Here is a 22,822-nt window from a genome sequence, read left to right on the forward strand (position 1 = left end):
CAATGTAATACAGAGCAGTTAATGCCATTACAGAGGCATGGAAGCGACGCTTTGGTGATGATGATAATAAAAACAGCAGCCAATATTTATGAAGTACTTAGTATGTACAGGCCCTATTCAGAGCATTTTTCCTATATTAATTCACTATCCTCACAACAAGACTAATATTATCCATTTTTTACAGATTGGAAAACTGAAGCACAGATAGGCTGAACAACTGCATCTCAGTTCTCTGCAGCCACATTATCAACCAAGCCAGTCTGGCTCCTGTAACTCAGGGATCAAACTACCCACCCCACTATACTGCTTCCTGATGAAGGACTAATTGCTGTTGCCTGGAAGGGCAGTTCAGACAAGAGAGAGCAGAAGACAGTAGATGGCATCTTTGAGACCCACCATTGAAGGGCAACCAAGCGTCCACCAGATGGACAAGGCGTTTGGGGAGAGGGTTGTTTATTTGCAGGAAGTGGCTGGGGAGACAGCACTCTGAGCACCAAGAGTGAAGGAGGAGCCATAACAGGAGGGGCCAGGCATAAGATTCTAGAGTATATGGTGCAAAGAATAGTCAGAAGCATAATATTCTCCTGGAGGACGCCTGGGTTCCAGGATCAAGTGATGAGGCCGTAAAAGACTGAGGTGGTATGGGCCTTGCAGGCTTTCTATCTCAGGTAAGAGGGGCCTGTCTCAGGCCTTTACCACTGAGTGGTGTGAGCAGATCTGCGTTCGATAAAGATAAATCTGGATGAAAGGTGGAAGGTGGCCCAGAGGCCAGGAGACCAATTAGGAGGTTACACAATAACTCTGTCAAGAAACGATAAGGAGTGGATGACTGTGAGCAGATGCCTCTGAAGAGGACTCAACAGTACTTGGTGACTAACTGCCTGTGGAGGATCAAGAAGAGAAGGCAAAGCGGAGGCTCTCGTTCTGAGCGAAAGGAAGACTGAATTTTAAGAGGAAGAATAATAACATGGATAATAACAGTAATTATGGCTCTAGTATTTCTTTTTGGTTTGTTTGTTTGTTTTTCAAGTAAACTCCAGCCCCGAAGTGGGGCTCGAACTCGTGACCCCGAGATCAAGAGTCTCCTGCTCTACCAAGTTAGCCAGCCAGGTGAATCTCCCTAACACTTCTTAAGCTATTATCATGCACCAGCGCTCTGCTAAACATTTGTACAAGAACGAGCTCATTCAATGTGAATAAGGTACGTTCTTTCAAAAATGGAGAAACTGAGACTGGAAGAAAGTAAGTGATTTATTTGAGGCCACAGTCACTAAGTACTGAAGCCAAACAAAGATTTGCACTCAGAGTTTAAAGCATCTGGAGAAGTATCCAATGGTGGACCTCTAGCAGGCCACCAAATATGTGGACTTGAGGAAAGGCGGAGGGCTAGAGGTAGAGTTACAACGGCAACACGACTACACTACTATCATTACTCCTATTGCTATTATTTATTAAGCCCTTGCTGTAAATGAGACACTGTTGGATGTTTTACATACATGGTTTCATCTAATCCACATAATCCTAAAGTGGGTCCCACTACTCTTGTTCTTACAGAAAAAGAAACCAAGAAATGAAATAAACCGTTCAGGTTGCTCAGACAGAAGATAATGAACTCACACTCAAATGCAGGTCTTTGTGATTCAGAAGAGGGCAGAGAAGTGGGGCAGAAGCCAGGTAGGGAGGGTGTGCCAAGGACTGAATTCAGAATACAATCCCTTACAAACCAGGCAGAGGAGCAGAGTAGGAAAGGGGTTTAAGAAGTAATAGTTTGCCAGAGGCGCCTGGGTTGGTTAAGTGTTCAACTCTCGACTCCGGCTCAGGTCATGATCTCACAGTTCGTGAGTTCGAGCCCCGCGCCCAGCTCTGTGCCGACAGCGGGAGCCTGCTTGGGATTCTCTCCCTCTCCGCCCCCTCCCCACCCCCAGCTCATGCCTGCGAATAAAAAAACTTTTTTTTTTTTTAATAGCAGTACACCAGTGAAGAAAAAGCAAACACAGAAAGTATTCCTGTTTCAAAAACAAATAGGAAATCTGTAAGGGAATAGAGTAGTTAGTGTCAAATGAGACACAGAACTCAGAAGTCGAGTTTAAGTTGGGTTATAGAATTAGCGACAAGGCACTGAAAACCCTTCCCAGAGCAGTTACGGGAAAGCTCTGGGCCGGCCCTAAGCTTGCAGTAGGCACAGAGGAAAAAGAGATGACGTAGAAGCTTAGTGGTAAAAGAGAGGTTCTGATAATAAAAGTAATAATGCCTCTAATATTTAAGCTATTATTACATAGCAGCGCTATGCTAAATACTTTCACAAGAACGATCTCATTTAACGGTAATAAGATCAGTCGACTTTTTCTCTAGGCCTGTGGGTCACACACTGTCCCATATTTTCTTTTTTCTTTTTTTTTTTTAACTACACTTTAAAAACATAATAAGCGTGTTAGCTGAGTTACACAGAAAACGGGCCGCAGGACAGGCTTGAGCAGCTGGCAGTAGTTTCCTGACTCCTTCTCAGGGGGTGGTGGTCAGCACCGAAGACTCTGCAGTCAGACTGACCGCATCACTATCCAGCCCTCACTCTCCGGGTGACCTTGGGCAGGTCCCTTAGCTTCTCTGTGTCTCAGTGTCCTTACCTGTGAAATGGGGATAACCACAGGAGCTATGTCTGAGGGTGTCACAAGGAGAAGTGAATCCAAATCAAGCACTCCGTTGCCAAGAAAAGTCTTATTGATGTGAAGGACTTGCCAGAGGATGGGCAGACAGGAGAGAGCCAAGAGAGAAGGGGGGATATCAAATGGAAAAGGACTAATCAATTTTGTTCAAGTCCCACAGAAGAAGCGGAGGGACAGGATCAGGACACTACAGGTGAGCGCACAGAGAACAGGCTCCGTATCCTAACCGCAGCTGAAAGGATAAACTGGTTCGGGGAACAGCCTGCCAACTGTCACGTGCGCACGTCTTCGGATCCCTTCTCTTCTCCTTTTCTAAAACTTGGCTGTGCATATAATATCCACCCGAGCAAGGATGAAGCTACGAATGCAAGTGTTCCCCTACAGCAGTGCTGGTAAAAGGAAAAAATGAAGTAACAGTCCGGCGGTGGCCAAAAGGTGCACATCTGCATACCTGTGACCTGTCGAATGTGGTCATTTGGAAGAAAGAGATAAATATGCTGATGCAGAAAGGTTTCTCTAGTTTCCTAAATTTTCTTCTTTTATTTTCAGGTCATTGGAGAGTCGCCTGCAAGCATAAAAAGGAATACAGAGAGATCCCACGTACCCTCTCCCTGGTTGCCCTCAATGGTGACTGCTTGCAAAACTACGGTTCAATACTGCAAGTTAATTTTTAATATAAAAATAAACATAGACTAATGTGCATATTACACGCACTCCCTTTTGTGTATTTTAAGTGACCATACAGTTTGTGCATGTTCAAGAAAAGATAATCATTTCACCACCTCTGGAAAGTGAGAAAGGTGCGAGAGGGAAAAAAGGCAGCACACTTTATGGACATTTACCATCGTTCTTAATTACAAAGTGCAAATATTACTTTCAGGACACAGGAAGTAAACAGGTGGTGGGATTCAATTTTGAAATAAGTGGGAGCACCTATTCTTTCGATCCAGGGGATTTGGTGCGTGGAAGGAGAAGGGACGAAAACTGAAGACGCTCGCACCAAAGCCTCTATTTACTCAAGTCAGCAGAAAGTCAGGGGGATTCGTTCTGTCACAGACTACTCACTGCCGGGCTCTGTTCTAGGCACTGGAAAATCAAAATTTAACCAGACAGGGGCAGTCTCTGAACTCAGGAACTGAGAGGCCACTGAGAAAGGTGGACATTAAGCAAAATGACACAATCATAATAATCATTACAGTACAGCACAGTTTAGAACACGGGCTTCAAGGCCTGACTGCCCGGGTGCAAATCCCAGCTCTACTGCCAAACAGTCACGTGACTTTGGACAAGTGATGTAACGCTCTGCACTTCAGTCTCCTCACCTATAAAATGGGGACAATTATAGGTCCTGTTTATTTACCCATCTAACCCATAGGGTTGCTATGAAGACTTAAAAAAAAAAAGTCTGTATACATAAAGTGCCTAAAACAGTTCCCAGCACACAATAAACATCATGTGTTTGCTATTATCATTGTGGTTAGTCTCATCACTATTATTTCAGGGGGAGTCTATGCCTATCTTCAGGCAAATGGAAGGTCAGGAAAAGCTTCCTTGAGGAAGCGACATATAAATGAATTTCCAAAGATGAATAGGAGTGAAACAGCACAAGAGAAAAACTCTCTGGCACAGGGAAAAACATACACAAAGACCCTATGCTAAGAAGGAGTCTGGCACGTGAAGAATTTGACAAAAGGCCAATGAAGCTGGGAGCTGGGGCTCAGAGAGGAGAGAGGTGAGAGGCTGGACAACCAGAAAGGGCATGTTAAACTTAGGAATTTTATCTTTATCTGAATAACCGAAGGTATTATAAAAGAAATTTGTTGGTTTTTCTTTTCTTCTCTTTTCTTTTTTCTTTTAAGATCACTTTACTGGACTATGGGGTCGTCTGTGATAGAGGGAGGTGAACATGAGCTTACCAAAAATGGGTAAAGATTTAGAAAGAACAGTCATTCTGGTGAAAGAGAAAAGAAATCAACTACAGACAAGAAGACTACTAAAGAGAATCACAAACACAGATGAGGGCAGAAGTCATGAATTAGCAACAGAACAAATAAACACGATTCAACCATTTCTTCAGGCCCTAAAGCAGGAACCCAGAAAACGGGCAGTATTGTTAATCCACAGCTGGAGATGTGCGTGGCAGATGGGAGAGAAGAACAAAGGTGCAGGACTGAGGATGCTTCTGACTCACTGAAAGTGACCAACTGTGTCCACGTGAACAAAAGGGATGCCAGGAAGAATGTCACGAATTTGGAGACCGGCAGGATTTAAGGGGCTGGAGGCCTCAGTGAAATCAGAGAATTGAGTTTAGCAAACGGCAGAACTAAAAAGACAGGAAATTGTGTCCAGAGAGCAAAATTTCCAAATACGTGATTTCAGAGGTGGAAGTCTGACCTGCTGCAGGAACAGATTGCTACAGACAAGCAGAGGAACAGATAGCCACAAAGATCAAGCCAGAACGAGATTAGAATGTTGGACAAGCAATCAACATAAACATGAAAGAGACAAGAGACCATGGAAGGAGTAAAAGTAAACTACTTACAAAGATTAGGAATTAAATATTCAGCTACGTTCTTAAAAACAATACCATAAGGAATGTGTTTTTAAGTATCCACAATAAAACAGGGATGCCTTGCTAATAACAAAGCTTCATCTATTCATTTAGCCAGAAAATTTTCAAAGAATCCCCGAAAACCATTCCCAAAAAAAAGCTCTCAGAAAGACAAAAAAGGGAAGGAAACTTTCTCAACTTGATGATTATGTGTCACAACTCAAGGGCAAGCATCAATAATGGTAAAAACTAAAGACATACACAACCCAAAACCTAGGAGAAAATCTTTACGAAACATCCATCTGACTTAAGGACAGGTATCCACAATACACTAAGAACTCTTAAAATGCAACAACAACAAAACAAACAACAGAAGGCAATTAAAAAATGGGCAAAAGATCTGAACCTCATCAAAGAAGATACACACAAATAGCAAATGAGCATATGAAAAGATGCCCACCTCTTCTGTCACTGGGGAACTGCAAATTAAAAAAATGAAATACGGGTATATCCCTATTAGCATGGCAAAAATCCAAAACAATGAAAACACCGAACGCTGGCAAGGACATATGGCAACAGGAACTCTCATTCATCGCTGGTGAGAATGCAAAACCGTGCAACCACTTTGGAAAAACACTTTGGTGGTTTCTTACACAACTAAGCATCTACTCTTACCATATGATCCAATAATCACGCTCTTTATATTTACCCGAATGAGCTGAAAACCTAGGTCTACAGGAAAACCCACACCTGAATGTTCACAGTAGCTATATTTACATTTGCCAAAACTTGGAAGCAACTAAGATGTCCTCCAGTAGGTAAATGGATTAACTAGGGTACATCCAGATAATAGGATAATATCCAGTGATAAAAAGGACAGAACTACCAAGTCTGCATTTTTTTTGACATCTTCTTTTTTTCAGTTTTTATTGAAGTTCCAGTCAACATACAGTGTAATATTCATTTCAGGCATACACCATAGTGATCCAACAATCGCAGACAAGACCCAGGACGCATCATGACAGCACGCTCCTTAATCCCCATCACTATTTCACCCATCCTGCCCACCCACCTCCCTTCCGGTAACCAGCAATTTGTTCTCTATAGTTAAGAGTCTGTTTCTTGCTTTGCCACCCTCCCTCTTTCTTTTTCCCCTTTGTTTGTTTGTTTTGCTTCTTAAATTCCATGAGTGAAATCGTATGGTAGTTGTCTTTCTCTGACTTATTTCACTTAGCATCAGACTCTCTAGCTCCATCCATGTCACTGCAAATGGTAAGATGTCGTTCTTTTTTTATGCCCGAGTAATATTCCATTGTGTGTGTATGTGTGTGTGTGTGTGTGTGTGTGTGCGCGCGCGCGCGTGTGTGTGTGTGTGTAATCATCTGTACACGTGTGTGTGCCACATCTTCTTTATCCATTTATCAGTCAATGGACACTTGGGCTGTTTGCATAATTTGACTATTGTAGATAATGCTGCAATAAACATCAGGGTGCATGTATCCCTTTGAATTGGTATTCTTCAGTAAACACCTTGTAGCGCAATTGCTTAAATATGCATTTTAATAAGATCCCTCAGGTAACTTCTATGCATATAAAATTGAGAAGCCCTATATTAGGTGGTATTATTATCGTCATAACTATTCTTCAATGTTGTCACTAAAAAAAGAGCATAAACATTGGGAGGGTTCAAATTATTATTCGCTGATGATTATGATTAGTCTACCTTTAAGAAGAGAGGGAGAATCAACTGTAAAAGGAAATTTTGAAACATTCTCCAAAGTCACAGTAATTAAAACATGCAGTACACATACACAGATAAGTACTCTTTATCAAGAATATATGTTGAGAGGTGCCTGGTTAGCTCAGTCAGTGGAGCATGTGACTCTTGATCTCAGGGATGTGAGTTCAAGCCCCATGTCTGGTATAGCGATTACTTGCAAATAAAATCTTTTTAAATAAATTAAATAAATAAGAAAGGGTATACGTTAACAAGAGAATTTCAAGTAAGTATATAAGTAACAAATTATTAGGACAACTGGCTACCAATATTTTTTTTGAAAATCCAGATCCTTATCTCACATCATACTGAAAATATATTCCAAGTGGATTAAAAACCTAAATATTAAAAATAAATTTACAAAGCACTAAGAGAAAATATGGAACATATTTTTTAAATTTATTTATTTTGAGAGAGACAGAGAGAGAGTGCAAGTGGGGGAGGAGCAGAGAGAGGGGACAGAGGGCCTAAGGCAGGCTCTACGCTGGGAGCAGACAGCCCGATACAGGGCTCAAACTCACAAACCATGAGATCATGACCTGAGCTGAAAGCAGACTCTTAACTGACTGAGCCACCCAGGCGCCCCTAGAGTATTTTTAATGTTCAAATAGGATACCATAAAACTCCTAAGTATACGTCTCCTGAGGATACTATAAAACCCAGAAGTCATACTGAAACTACAGTTTAAAAAAAAAAAACAAAACCTTTTAGTGCTCACCTCGGCAGCACATACACCAAAACTGAAACAATTCAGAGGATGAGCACGGCCCCTGCATGGGGGTGACACACAAATTCATGAAGCAATCTGCCTTTTTTATAAAGACATGTAATAATAAATAAACTCTTTTAAATAACAAGAAAAAGCACAAAAGTTAAAAGTTAAGACAAATGCTATGAAAGAAAATACTGAGCAAAGCATTAACAACCTTATAGGACTTTTTTCTTTTTCTTTTTGTGTTTTGAGAGAGAGAGAGTGAGTGGTGAGGGGCAGAGGGAGAGAGAGGGAGAGAAAATCTTCAGCAGGCTCCAAGCTCGGCAAGAGCCCTACTCAGAGCTCGATCCCATGACCCTGGAATCATGATCTGAGCCGAAATCGAGCGCTGGATGCTCAAACAACTGAGCCACCCACGTGCTCCACCTTATGACTTTTCAAAGGTCTGACGCATGAAGAAGAAAATGAATAATAATCTTCCAAAAAAACTAAGAGAGGGGCGTCGGTGTGGCTCGATCCGTTAACCATCTGTCTGACTCTTGATTTTGGCTCAGGCCATGATCTCACGATTCACGGGATCGAGCCCCACATCGACAACGCAGAGCCTGCTTGGGATTGCCTCTCTCCCATGCTCTCTTACCCTCCCCACCCCCTCAAAAAATAAACATTAAAAAGAAAAAGCTAACAGAAAACTGGGGGTGGGGAAATAAAATAGATTTTATAGACTCATATGTAAAAAGACTAAATTACAAAAGCTGCAATAGCACAAAATAAAATAAATCCCTAAAGGGGCACCTGTGGCTCAGTCTGTTGAGGGCCCACTCTCGATTTCGGCTCAGGTCATGATCCCAGGGTTGTGGGATCGAGCTTCATGTTGGGCTCTGTGCTGAGTGTGGAGCCTGCCTGGGACTCTCTCTTTCCCTCTGCCCCTCTCTTGTGCACTCTCTCTCATTCAATCAATCAATTGATCAGTCAGTCAATCAATATGCTTTAAAAATAAAATTAACCCCTAAAATCTACCTATAAATATTTGCATGTGCACAGCCAAAGATACAAAACATATGCTAAACTGATACTAGTGCTTATCTCTAGAGTGTAAAATCAGGAATGAAAAAAGCACTTTGCTTTTTTCTTTATAAATTGCTATAAACTGGGGTGCCTGGGTGGCTCAGTAGTTAAGTGTCTGACTGCAGCTCAGGTCATGAACTCACAGTTCGTGGGTTCGAGCCCCGTGTCGGGCTCTGTGCTGGCAGCTCAGAGCCTGGAGCCTGCTTCGGATTCTGTGTCTCCCTCTCTCTCCACCCCTCCCCACTTGTGCTCTCTCTCTCAAAAATAAACATTAAAAAATTTTAAAAATAAATAAATAAATAAATTGCTATAAACTGCACTCCAAACAAAGAACCTGCTCTTTTTTAAACTTACCTTCGTTCAATTATGAAAGGAAAAAGTAGTGAGTGATAGTCTTAGCTTAAAAGGCCAATATTTTCACAGTAATCACAGGCTTCCTGGTTTTCTCAATAAGTACTTAACTCCCTAAGCTTGTGACATTTGGAAAATATATTTTTGTTATCAAAAGTTTCCTAAGAATCCTTGAGGTAAAACTATGCCAACTTCTCCTCCCCAAATGGACCACAATGTTCAATTTCCAGTGGCCCTCTGTTCAAAGCTACGTCCAACCTAATTTCAAAAGCAAAGTGTCTAAACCAGGCAAGAAATTTAGCAACGTAACACAGAATATCGAAATGGAAACCACATGTCCAAAATACGCCTAATAGTAACAGACAGCAACTGTTTAAGGGTAACTGCAAGAAACTCCATATTCACTTCAGTTTCAATTCTGAATCATTTCTCGGTCACCAAACTAGGAAAAAAAAAAAAAAAATTGAGCCATTTGTCATCTCTGACTAAACACAGGCTTCAGCCCTCAAATCACTAAGGGTAGAGAAGTAAATGCCCTTGAGAAGACGGCCAGTGGAAGGGTTTTTCCAGAAAAAGTGGTTCACGTACACAGCAGGAAAATCTTGTACTGTAGGGACTCGGTTACCACCTTAATTCCCTCAACCAATTTGAAACTACTGGAAGTAAATGACTAAGAAGTAAAACATATGAGAAAAGATGAAAGAAACATTCCTACACATCGAAAGCACATAAAGTGGTTCAGGTTTGCTTTTTAGTTGCCTTTGCTAAAGTTAGAATATTAAATTATTTCACTCTGGATGAATCAGAAACTAGCTTCACTGGTTTCTTACAACGTATTTAAAATTTTCAGCTGCTATAATGAACCACGACTCAGAGGGTTTTGGGTTTTTTTGTTTGTTTTTACTACTTATATTTAACAAAATGTATTATATGTGGGTCTCCCCAGTACTATTCTTCACATTACTGGACATGAATTTATTAAAGTCATAGAGTAAAACTGCCCATCCTTGGAACAGAACACACTCCCCTTTCCCTAAAACTGTCACTCAAACACGTTTAAGCTAAAACCATCAGCAGCCGTATCTCAGAAGATCTGAATGTAACTACAATGAAACCATAAGCGGGGCGCCTGGGTGGCGCAGTCGGTTAAGCGTCCGACTTCAGCCAGGTCACGATCTCGCGGTCCGTGAGTTCGAGCCCCGCATCGGGCTCTGGGCTGATGGCTCAGAGCCTGGAGCCTGTTTCCGATTCTGTGTCTCCCTCTCTCTCTGCCCCTCCCCCGTTCATGCTCTGTCTCTCTCTGTCCCAAAAATAAATGAACGTTGAAAAAAAAAAAAATTAAAAAAAAAAAAAAAAAGAAACCATAAGTGAGTGAGGGGTGGCATTCCCCAACAAAGGCGAGAAGAGATTCATTATCTCCCACCACACAGGTAGCAGGCAAGGTCTCTCAGTTTCTAGAGCACCCCACTACTCAGGGCAGCATCGCTGCTCAATCGAAATTCAGCTGTCCGGATACTTGCAACCAAAACAAACTGCGGCATCTAGTTTCTTTTTTTCAAAAGGTAAACGATCCCTCTGGCCTGATTTACTAATAAAGATGTGAGTAAAGAGAAATGACCAGGAGGCACCTGGGTGGCTCAGTCAGTTAAGCGTCTGACTCTTGGTTTCGGCTCAGGTCATGATCTCGCGGTTTGTGAGTTCGAGCCCCACATTTGGGCTCTGTGCTGACAGCACGGAGCCTGCTTGGGATTCTCTGTCTCTCTCTGCCCCATTTTCTCTCCTCTCTCTCTCTCTCTCTTCCTCTCTCAAAATAAATAAAATTTAGGGGCGCCTGGGTGGTGCAGTCGGTTAAGCGTCCGACTTCAGCCAGGTCACGATCTCGCGGTCCGTGAGTTCGAGCCCCGCGTCGGGCTCTGGGCTGATGGCTCGGAGCCTGGAGCCTGTTTCCGATTCTGTGTCTCCCTCTCTCTCTGCCCCACGCCCGTTCATGCTCTGTCTCTCTCTGTCCCAAAAAATAAATAAACGTTGAAAAAAAAAATTTAAAAATAAAAAAAAATAAAAAAATAAAAAAATAAATAAAATTTAAAAAAAAAAAAGCAAGAAAGAAAGAAATATTCAGGAGGACAGCATACCCAGATCTTAAATTCTTAAGGTTCTTAAGATTCCTCACCTTTTAAGAGAAAGGCCTTGTCAGTAATGTTAGAAATTGCACACTCAGTGTCTTGTATTCAGTCAAAACAAAAACAAAAACAAAAACACCTCTTCAGGTGCACTTATAACTTTGCCAGTGAGCATAGTAACAAGAAGGTCCAGGAAAAGTGTGCGCTAAGAGTGCAGCGTCGAGAATTCATGGAAAGAGGGGCGCCTGGGTGGCTCAGTCGGTTGAGCTTCCGACGTTGGCTCAGGTCCTGGTCTCGTGGCTACCGAGTTTGCGTCCCGCGTCAGGCTCTGTGCTGACAGCTCGGAGCCTGAAGCCTGCTTCGGATTCTGTCTCCCTCTCTCTCTGCCCCTCCCCTGCTCATACTCTGTCTCAAACATAAATAAACGTTAAAAAAAATTTTTTTTAATTCGTAGAGAAACAGGTCAAGAGAAAGCAGACTCAAAACTAAGGTCAAAGTCCTTTATTATTTTTAATGTTGAAATCACCTCTGCGCTGAGACGCAACCTTCCTCTTGTAATTTGTCAGTAACTACCAAAAACATTTTTTAAACAGCTCCGAGGGCTTGCTTTATCCAATTTATAACACACTTCATTATCATCAGAGAGAGACCAAAAATCATAGACCCCAATGCCTTTGTAATTATCTCTTGAAGTATTTTAAATGGAAACAGCATACTATTTATTGTGTCCTGATCTTAACTCCTTTTTCTTCACTCTTGAAGAAATTTAGCTACAAGGCATTTTACCCTCAGTAGTAGTTCAGTATTTAACAATAGCTTACATTTCTTTTTACTGATAAACACTGCCACAAATTAGGATTAACAATATGATTGAGGAAGTTCTCACAACGAACTTTATGATCATTAGCTACAACCCACATCTTCTACCAACAACAGCCCCTTCAGAAAAAAAGGTCACCTTAAAATAGAACTTAAGTTCTTTCCACAGAAAAGGATGGGTAATTAGTAACTAAACAGCTTACAAACTGAGTTCCTTGGAAGCACTCAAACTATGATGAAGTAACGCATCTGAACTGCATTTGACTTTTAATTGCTAGAAATCTTGTTCTAGAGAAAATTCAAAAATCGATCCCACAGAAAATAATTTGTCTCTAGTGATTCTTACCCGACATAAAAAGGAAATATGGTTTGACTTCTTGCCTTGCTCTGACAAATGACTTTATTACTTTAAAAAATGAAAAGACAGGATAAGGACTAAATTCCAAAAACACAATTCATAAAAGAACAAATGGATCAACCGGAATTCAAAATAAAAACTCTCGCTTTTAAAAGATACTGTTGGGGTGCCTGGGTGGCTCGGTCAGTTGACTTCGAAGCCCACATCGGGCTTGTGGCTGTCAGCATAGAGCCCACTTTGGACCCTCTGTCCCCCTCTCTCTCTGCCCCTCCCCTACTCACACTCTCTCACTCTCAAAAATAAATAAAGCATTTCAGAAATAAATACAAGACACTGTTGAGGGGATGGAAAGATAAGCCACAGAATGGAAGCAAATCTCTGCAAAGCATGTATCTGATAAATGATGTGTGTCCGGAATAAAGAATTCTCAAAACTCAACACTAAAAAAACAAACAACCCAATTTTTAAAAACAGGCAAAAGATTTGAACTAGTGGGGCACCTGTGTGGCTCAGTCAGTTAAGTGTCCGACTCTTAATTTTGGCTCAGGTCGTGCTCTCGTGGTTCGTGGGTTCAAGTCCCATGTCAGGCTCTGTACTGGCAGCATGGAGCCTACTTAGGATTCTCTCTGTCCCTCTCCCTCTGCCCTTCCCCTGCTTGCTCTCTCTCTCTCTCTCTCTCTCTCTCAAAAAATAAATAAGCTTAAAAAACCCAAAAGATTTGAACAAGCACTTCACCAAAGATACACAGCTGACAAGCACATGAAAAGATGTCAATATCCTTAGTCATTGGGAAAATGTAAATTTAAAGCACAAGACAGCATATACACCTATGAGAATGGCTAACATTTTCTCATCCTAGCACTGGTGAGGATATGGAGCAACTAGAACCCTCAGATACTGCCAGACAGAACGTAACATTATACAGCCACTTTGGAAGATAATTTGGCAGTTTCTTAAAATGCTAAACACACACCTATCATATGGTTATGGTAATATAACATGGTTATATGACCCAGTGGTCCTGCTCCAAGGTGTTTACCCAAGAGAAATGAAAACCTAAGTCTACCCAAAGTTCCACATCAAGTTTCCAGCAGCTTTATTCATAATGGCCAAAAACTAGAAACAATTCACGTGTTCATCAACAGAAAAATACATAACCTAATCCTCTTATGCCCACACAATGTAACACTACTCAGATACACCACTCAGCAATGAAAAGTAACAAACTACCATACAGATGTACGGACAACAGTGAATGAATCTTTTTTTTTTTTTTAATTTACATCGAAATTAGTTAGCATATAGTGCAACAATGATTTCGGGAGTAGAGTCTTTAATGCCCCTTACCCATTTAGCCCATCCCCCCTTCCCACTCCCTTCAGCAACCCTCAGTTTGTTCTCCATATTTATGAGTCTCTTCTGTTTTGTCCCCCTCCCTGGTTTTATATTATTTTTGTTTCCCTTCCCTTATGTTCATCTGTTTTGTCTCTTAAAGTCCTCATATGAGTGAAGTCATAGGATTTTTATCTTTCTCTGACTAATTTCCCTTAGCATAATACCCTCCAGTTCCATCCACGTAGTTGCAAATGGCAAGATTTCATCCTTTTTGATTGCTGAGTTTAATACTCCATTGTATATATATATACCACATCATCTTTATCCATTCGTCCATAGATGGACATTTGGGCTCTTTCCATCCTTTGGCTATTGTTGATAGTGCTCCTATAAACATGGGGGTGCATGTGTCCCTTCGAAACAGCACACCTATATCCCTTGGATAAATGCCTAGTAGTGCAATTGCTGGGTCATAAGGTAGTTCTATTTTTAGTTTTTTTGAGGAACCTCCATGCTGTTTTCCAGAGTGGCTGCACCAGCTTGCATTCCCACCACCAGTGCAAAAAAGATCCTCTTTCTCCACATCCTCGCCAACATCTGTTGTTGCTTGAGTTGTTAATGTTAGCCATTCTGACAGGTGTAAGGTGATATCTCATGGTGGTTTTGATTTGTATTTCCCTGATGATGAGTGATGTGGAGCATTTTTTCATGTGTCGGTTGGCCATCTGGATGTCTTCTTTGGAGAAGTGTCTATTCATGTCTTTTGCCCATTTCTTCACTGGATTATTTGGTTTTTGGGTGTTGAGTTTGATAAGTTCTTTATATATTTTGGATACTAACCCTTTATCTGATATGTGCAGTGAATGAATCTTAAACACAGGATGCTGATATGTCCTGGTTAAAGTCACTTACATGAAATTCCACAACAGGCAAAGACAACCTATGCTGACAGCAAATTAGGGGTTTTCTGGGGTTAGAGGAGGTGGGAATGAATGCAAAGGGCACTAAAAGAACTTTTGGGGATAACGGAGAACTTCTACATGTTGACGGTGTGGTCATTACATGGCTGTACTACATGCTGATGGTGTGGGCATTACATGGCTGGCCAAAAGGCAAATTGAATACTTAAAATGGTTAATTCCCTTGTATGCAAATTATGTCTTAACCAAGTTGATTACAAATATTAAAACATTATTTCGGGGGGAAAATCCATGAAATACACTGTTTCTTAAGATGTTTATAGTACCTTCTGGTAGATTAGTTTCAAATCTCTGATACTCTTACAAAGAATCTCAAAAGAGGCTGGGATTATTATCCCATTTTATAAACTACAGGGTGGAGGGGAAGCAGGCTATACAGTAGAAGCAATTAGAAGCATGAGTTCAGAGCAGAACATTACACAGAGCAGATTTATCAGTGGCCATCAAACTACCAGCTGACAAACTGGCAGGACGGGATAAATGAAGTGCTGGGTCTTGATCTGCTGGAAAAAACTGGCTGAGCCACATAAAAAAATAAAGAGCCAAAAAATATATAAATTCCCAGGAAGAAGGTAGTTAAGAAAAGGCAGGAAATGCCTAAAGTCAACATTACCTATACTTACCACACATCTCAAATTAAAACATTTCTAACATGACTGGCTTTAGTCATATGGAAAACAATTACTTTAATACAAGTAAAGCACACAGAAGGAGCTCAGAACCCAATATACCATATCTGAACCCAGATCTGTTGTTGACTCACTCACACTTTATGAAGGTCACTAACTCTGAGGGCCTCAATGTCCCTCCCTTTTTAAAAATAAAAATATTAATTCTGGTCCCTGAATGGCCCTTTGGGGCACTACAAAAATAGAGAACTTTTGTGAAAAAGAATTTTTAAATTATACAGTCAAGTTATATTCTCTGTGCAAAAGCATGTGACTTAGAATACACTAATTATCATCAAATCAAATAATAATAAATAATTTTAACCTTAAGAGTTAAAAATGGCTCCCCAGCCCACAAATGGCTCCAAATAGCCTATAAGACCAAGTCCAAACGCCTCAGCTAAAAAATCATGCCCTTTATGAACCCACCCCATCCCATTTATCTAAAATATACCAATCCGGGGCGCCTGGGTGGCTCAGTTGGTTAAGCAACCGACTTCAGTCAGGTCATGATCTCACGGTTTGTGAGTTCAAGCCCCACGTCAGGCTCTGTGCTGACAGCTCAGAGCCTGGAGCCTGCTTTGGATTCTGTGTCTCGCTCTCTCTCTCTGCCCCTCCCCTGCTCACGCTCTGTCTCTCTCTGCCTCAAAAATAAATAAAACATTTAAAAAATAAAATAAAATAAAATAAAATAAAATAAAATAAAATAAAATAAAATAAAATAAAATATACCAATCCAGGGGTGCCTGGCTGCCTCAGTCAGTAGAACATGTGACTCTTGACCTTGGGGTTGTAAGTTCGAGCCCCACATTGGGTGTAGAAATTTATTTAAAAAATAAAAATAACGGTGCCTGGGTGCTCAGTCGGTTAAGCATCTGACTTCAGTTCTGGTCGTGATCTTGTGGTTCGTGGGTTCAAGCCCCACATCGGGCCCTGTGCTGACAGCTCAGAGCCTGGAGCCCGTTTCGGATTCTTTGTCTCCCTCTCTCTCTGTCTCTCCCCAGCTTGTTCTCTCTCTCTCTCTCAAAAATAAATAAACTTAAAAAAATAAATAAATAATAAAATAAAATAAAATAAAATAAAATAAAATAAAATAAGGGACACCTGGCTGGCTCAGTCACAAGAGCATGTGACTCTTAATCTCAAGGTTATGAGTTCAAACCCCACACTGGGAGTAGACACTGCTTAAAGAAATAAATATTTTTCTAATTAATTAATTAATTAATTAATTAAATATACCAATCCAAATTCATCTACTCTCCCCAAACATAGTATGTTCCTTCCTTGGACATGCTGCCTCCATACTCCTGGAGGCAATCCAACTCTTATACTTTGTTTAAAGGTGATCCCAAAGTCCACTGGCCTAATACAAACTTTGCTCGTCATTTAAAAAAAAAAAAAAAAAATTGCTTATCCTTAATCCAGTGTTCGTTTCCATTCTCTGAATTTCCAGTGCCCACTCAGCACTATAAAATACAGCATTCGATTTTACTCCACATTTTCCTATTCTCTAATTAGACTTTGCTTTTGGAGCCTTAGATGTACCTTCCCCTATAAAAAGCGATGAGCCTCATGGACAGAATGGCCTCTGTCGTAACACGCCACACTTGCCACTCTCTCAGTGGTGCTGCATTACAGACGGGCTCACATGTGAGAGGGAGAAATCTGCACTGCACCCCATTTGGGCAGCACTGGCAGGAATCTGGGGAGTCCAGCTGGAAGAAGGCAGAGGGCTGTGTCTGATGCTTCTACCTCTAAACTGCTAGGTGTTTTGGGTTTTTGTGGAGTTCTTTTTTCTTTGTTTTTATTATGGAAACTCTTAAGTAGAGAGAAACAGGATAATGATCCTGCTGGACCCATCAGCTAGCCACAACAATTATAAATAAAAGGCCACTGGAATCTAGACTCCTGACCACTTCTTCCTCTCCCCGGCAGACCCCAGATATTATATTATTATCTCATCCTTTTGTACTTGCACATATATTTCTAAAAGGGGAGTGTGGGGAATAAGTTTAGGAATTCCCTGAGCTTGCACCCATGGGGAGAACCACGATAAAACCACGATAATCCTCATCTCATCTGAAAAGATCCTAATTCCTTGACATCAAATATCTGGTCAGTGTTCAAATCTCCCTACTGTCACGTGATTCTTTTATCAGCTGTTTGTTCAAGTCAGGAACCACGATTACTTCAAGAGTAAAAGTGTTTCCTTTTCCCCAGCTCCATGGTCCTCCAATTTAATACACTCATCTTCTTCATTTTTAGGTGTAGGCAGACGAGCATTTCCCTTTCCCAGTACCCTCTGCTCTCCCGCTCTATAAGAAAATATTCCTTCTCATTCCCAGCACTGAAGTGCCATTACCTCAGCGCTTTTGACACATTCAGAAAAAAGCATCTAATTCAGTGGTCCAGCCTCCTTCCTTCACAGTTACGTTGCCATATTCACTTACTACTCAGGGAGTTTTGAGCTCTAATATCATATAAATGTAAGTTTTGTAGGCCCCCATTAAAAGATTACTTTCCATTCCTATTAAACTTTTGGAGGAGCTCAATTTTAAATTTTAAGTTACTACATGGTCAGCTTCCCATTTTAAGTGAGTTAATAGTTGGTAGGACATTTAAGCCTAACAGATTACAGGCACAGTGCTAAGAGATCAACAATAGGTTAGCTCCATTCCTTAGCCATGAATTTCATCCCTCATTAAGCACAAGGGGAGCCAGACAAGAAGGTGTGCAATAATCAGCTCAAATACAAACTCTCTACTCGTAAACAATATAAATGCACACAGTGAATCAGTGGGGCCATCTTCATTCATTTGCAGCACGATTAACAGCAAATTTAGGCAAACAACTGGGAAGAATTAAAAAAAAAATTTTTTTAAAGCATAATCTTCACAATGACCTCTAATATAACTTGGACATTCAGCAGGGCAGGGGGAATCAAAACACTTTTATCACCTGCTGACTTGGGCTCAGCATTGTAGACGACAAAAAAGAACATGACAGGCTCTGCCTTTAAGGAACTTACACTCTAGCTGGTAAGACGAGACTAAGACACTTCAGCAATTAGCCCACAGTATGAGATGTCACTAAGCACTCCACTGCATGAATCAGATTGAAAGTAGTGTAGCTCACAGAAGAGTCGGGTCAGCAAGGGCTAAAGAAGTCCAAGAGGGTTACAGAAAGCTCAGAAGAGGGGCGCCTGGGTGATTCCATTGGTTAAGCGTCTGACTCTTGATTTCTGCTCAGGTCATGATCTCACGGTTCATGGGTTCGAGCCCCACGTCGGGCTCTGTGCCAACAGCTTGGAGCCTGGATGGAGCCTGCTTCAGACTCTGTGTCTCCCTCTCTCTCTGCCACTACCCCACTAATGCTCTCTCTCTCAAAAATGAACATTTTTTTTAAAAAAAGGGTTTTTTTTAAGGAAGAAAAAGAAGAAGAAGAAGAAGAAGAAGAAGAAGAAGAAGAAGAAGAAGAAGGAGGAGGAGGAGGAGAAGAAACAACAACAACAACAACAACCACCCAGAAGGCAGGGCAGGTTAGGAAGCAGTAACACCAGGACAGACTGTAAACTCATGTGGACAGAGACCATGTCTTCCTCGTGTCCACAACTCCATCCCAAAGCCTGCTACAGTGTCTGGAACACAGGAGCCACTCAAATATTGGTAGATGATTAGAAGGACAAATAGAAGAAAGGAAAGAAGGGAGGAAACAAAGAATAGGCATTCCAGAAAAAAATATTTTTTTAAATGAAAGATTAAACGTGGCGATTTCATGAAACAGGGAAGAATCACAGGATGGTGAGAAATTAAGTAAAACAGGTGGAATGAACCCAAATCACCCACAGTTTTAAAAGTCAGTCAAGAGAGATATAAAACTGATCCCATATTAAATACTAAAATGAACATATCCAGAAAGCACATTCTGTCGTGCTTCCACTTTTTAAGAACACTAGCAGTACAAATGGCCATTTTCCTTAAGATGATCACTCACCTTGGTGATGTTCTAGGACATAATCTGGAAAATGTACTAACACTTCTCCAGAGAACTAATACCACTAGCTAATGCAGATGAATGATTTCTCTCCCCAAATATTTTTACTATCTGGAAATGTGCCTGGGTTATCACTAAGGTCAGTTTCTTTGATAGTTGTGCCATCAAAAAGGCCTGAGATGCACCACGATTAAGGCAAAAGACTCGGGGGGGGGGGGGTGAGGGGGGTGACCTAGCAGAAAAGCCAGTGACTGATGCTGAAGCATAGCTTCCAGGTGATTATTTCACCAAACTGTCGACCTCCCATATTAACTAACACTCCCCTACAATGGTGGCCGCAAGTAAATCGAAAGTATTCTCCAATATTTTGCAGGATAATGTTAAAGGTTTGAGGGGAATAAAATCTAGTTGAGTCCAAAGTTTATAAGCATTCAAAATCCGTCAAGTCAAGAAGACTCTTATTCTCTCAAACTTCGCAATAGGAGAATTCATAATTACATTATTGTATATGGATTCCCTAGACTTTTCACCCCAAGAAGTTCTAGGTCCTGGCTACCACCAGCTATGGTCTTCAGGGGCAGCTAGATCATCTCTGTAGAGAAGGACTTCAGAAAGAGCAATGTAATGGGGGAGGGGACACTGGAGAATTTTAAAGCTACGTAATGCACAGCAAGAGCATGACTTCAATTTAAATTATATGCTTGTTCAGAGTGAGTCTGGCCAGTTCTTAGCCTCTCCAATGGTCAGTTTTCCTTGGCATTCCTTCTACTCTTTCAGCCTAAATCATCTGTAACAGCCAAGGTGTCTGGTTACATATTAACAGTTACAATGACAGTGACAGAATTCTGGTTACTTAGAATTCCATTGTTCAGTTTTGGTGCCTAGTGCCACCTGGTATGGCAGAAAGAACAAAAGTCTTGGAGTCCTACTGACCTACTTAGAAATTTTAGCTCTACCACAGAAAAGATATGTGACCGTGGACAAGTTGCCTAACTGTACCTCAGTTTCCTCAACTAGGTGCAACAACAGACACTTTGCAAAGTTGTTGAGAAGTCAGCCTGCATGACATGAAGCATGAAGAACACGGAAAGTACTTAGCACGTGGAAATTATGACGGGAGGCTGATACCCAGGCCTACGCTCACATTTCCAAATACTATTAACTATACGATAATAACATATATCATGCTGATTTTGTCCTCCATGATTCTTACTCTCTCTAGTCCAGTTGTGGGCTGACTTAAGCTGCCCTCCTGTATTTTCATCTAATCTCTGGAAGAAGGCCCTCTCCCAGTACTCAGTCTTGAGGCCAAAAACGACTAACATTTACAGCCATCTCCTTGCCATTAGCATACTATCATCCCCTCCCTGACTCTAAGGTCTGGAGAAAATCCTCTGTTTTCATTATCACCTATTTCTGTTTTATGACCTACCCCAAACGCACTCCCTTAACAGATACTGAACAATGTTTTTTCCCCAGTCTATCCTAGGGAACTCCGAAAGCCTCCAGTTTCTCAAGAACCACCATACTTCGGCTGACCTTCCTAACACACTCCAAGATGGCAGTCAACCCGTGATGTTCTGCCAGTGCCTAAACGCCTTTATGTCTCTGTCAGAGGCGGACCCAGCTCCTCTCTGCCCTGGCAAACGGGATCCTGATTTTAGAATGACAGATACATCTCCATCTCTCTCTCTTCCTCTCTCCATCTCTCTCTCTCTCTCTCTCTCTCTCTCTCTCTCAAGCTTGCCTCATCCAGGTTTATTTCGTATTATTCTCCTGCCACCACTTCCCTACATCCCCACCGGAACATCCCCATTTTGGGTAAAGTGACAAGGTACCAATGGGAGTTCGAAGACCTTGGTTCTTCTACCGCTACCTCTGCCGCTCAAAACTGTTCGGAAGGGATATCTACTTCCTCATGGATAAATTTTATTTTTTAATGTTTATTTATTTTTGAGACAGAGAGAGACAGAGCATGAACGGGGGAGGGGCAGAGAGAGGGAGACACAGAATCTGAAACAGACTCCAGGCTCTGAGCTGTCAGCACAGAGCCCAACATGGGGCTCGAACTCACAGACCATGAGATCATGACCTGAGCTGAAGTCGGCCACCCAACCGACTGAGCCACCCAGGCGCCCCTTCCTCGTGGATAAAATCGTGGCCTTACCTCACAGGATTGCGTTAAGACTCAAATATGACATCTGTAAACACGTTATACAGATCTGAGATACTATTATAACTATAACAAGTTTCTACTATGACTTAAAACACTTACTTTTGAATATAAAACCCTAACATATTTCTTTAAAACCACTAATTTGGGGGGGTTGTTTTGAGGAAGAGAGAGACAGAGAGACAGGAGCAAATGAATGGGGGAGAGGGGGAGAGGGAGAAGAAAAGGAAGAGGGAGAGGGGTAGGGGAGGGGGAGGGAGAGGAAGAATGAATCTCAAGCAGGCTTTACATTTACCATGGAGCCCAATGCAGGGCTCGGTCCCACAATCCTAGGATCACCACCTGAGCTGAAATCAAGAGTTGGATGCTTAACCGACTGAGCCACCCAGGCACCCCTCAAGTATTATTTACATTACCAAGATTCAAAAAAAAAAAAAAAAAACCAGTCATCCACAAGGAGACCAACTTAAAAACAAAAAAGATACATTCTTTCACAGGAATACCGTAAAGCATTTCTTTTTAATTAGAAAGCTCCTCATATAGTTACGTGTAACAACGCTCAAGATACAATAGTGAAAAAAGACACAGGCTAGTGTGTGGAATTCACTACAATTTGTTTTTAAAGAGGGGTACAGTAAATAGAGATACACATTTACTTGTATACACATAAAATATCTCAGGATGCGTAAGACACTGATAACACCAACTGCCTATATAGGGTGGTTATAGGGTATGTGTGGGCAGGAAACTTTTCTCTGTATTTCACTCTTCTGTAGCTTTTAAATTTTTGAACCTCTAGTGCCCCGGATGGGGTTGGAAAGTCATCTCTTCACACAACTATAAACCTGAGCAATAATATGAACTATTAATGAGGGTGACAGCGCACCTGACAACTCACTTCCGGGGTCAGCCTCAACTTCACAATTACCACCACCTAACAGACTGTTCTCTTCCACAGTCTCATTCCATCAAGTGACTAGAGTTCATTTATTCCTTCTCATCAAACTTCCTGACCTGCTTATTTTAAGTCTGTGTGCTGTGCATTTCCACACTCAAAATTATTTATAAATTCCAAAAACTTACTGTCTTTAGAGTCCTACTGCAAGCCCCCAGAAGGACCGTAACATTTCCTAACCTTCAGGGTTGGTCAGGGATCCATTCCGATGCTAGCTTTTCTGAACCAAAGACTAAATTCTGTCTCTTACTTACTCCAGATCGACCACAGGATCCACGCAAACCATTAATCTGAGTCTC

At 41.4% G+C, this 22,822-nt stretch overlaps 1 protein-coding gene and 1 non-coding gene across 11 annotated transcripts in view; one reads left to right on the forward strand and one right to left on the reverse strand.

The window, feature by feature from the left end:
• The window catches only part of SIK3 (SIK family kinase 3), a 253,200-nt gene that overhangs the window by 211,398 nt on the left and 18,980 nt on the right, over positions 1–22,822 (reverse strand). The window lies entirely within an intron of this gene.
• Positions 7,702–7,806, forward strand: LOC111556799. Its single transcript, XR_002736526.1, has one exon. It is a non-coding gene; the product is annotated as a U6 spliceosomal RNA (small nuclear RNA).

The sequence above is a fragment of the Felis catus genome, chromosome D1 (assembly GCF_018350175.1).
Source record: "Felis catus isolate Fca126 chromosome D1, F.catus_Fca126_mat1.0, whole genome shotgun sequence".
In the NCBI taxonomy this organism is placed as follows: domain Eukaryota; kingdom Metazoa; phylum Chordata; class Mammalia; order Carnivora; family Felidae; genus Felis; species Felis catus.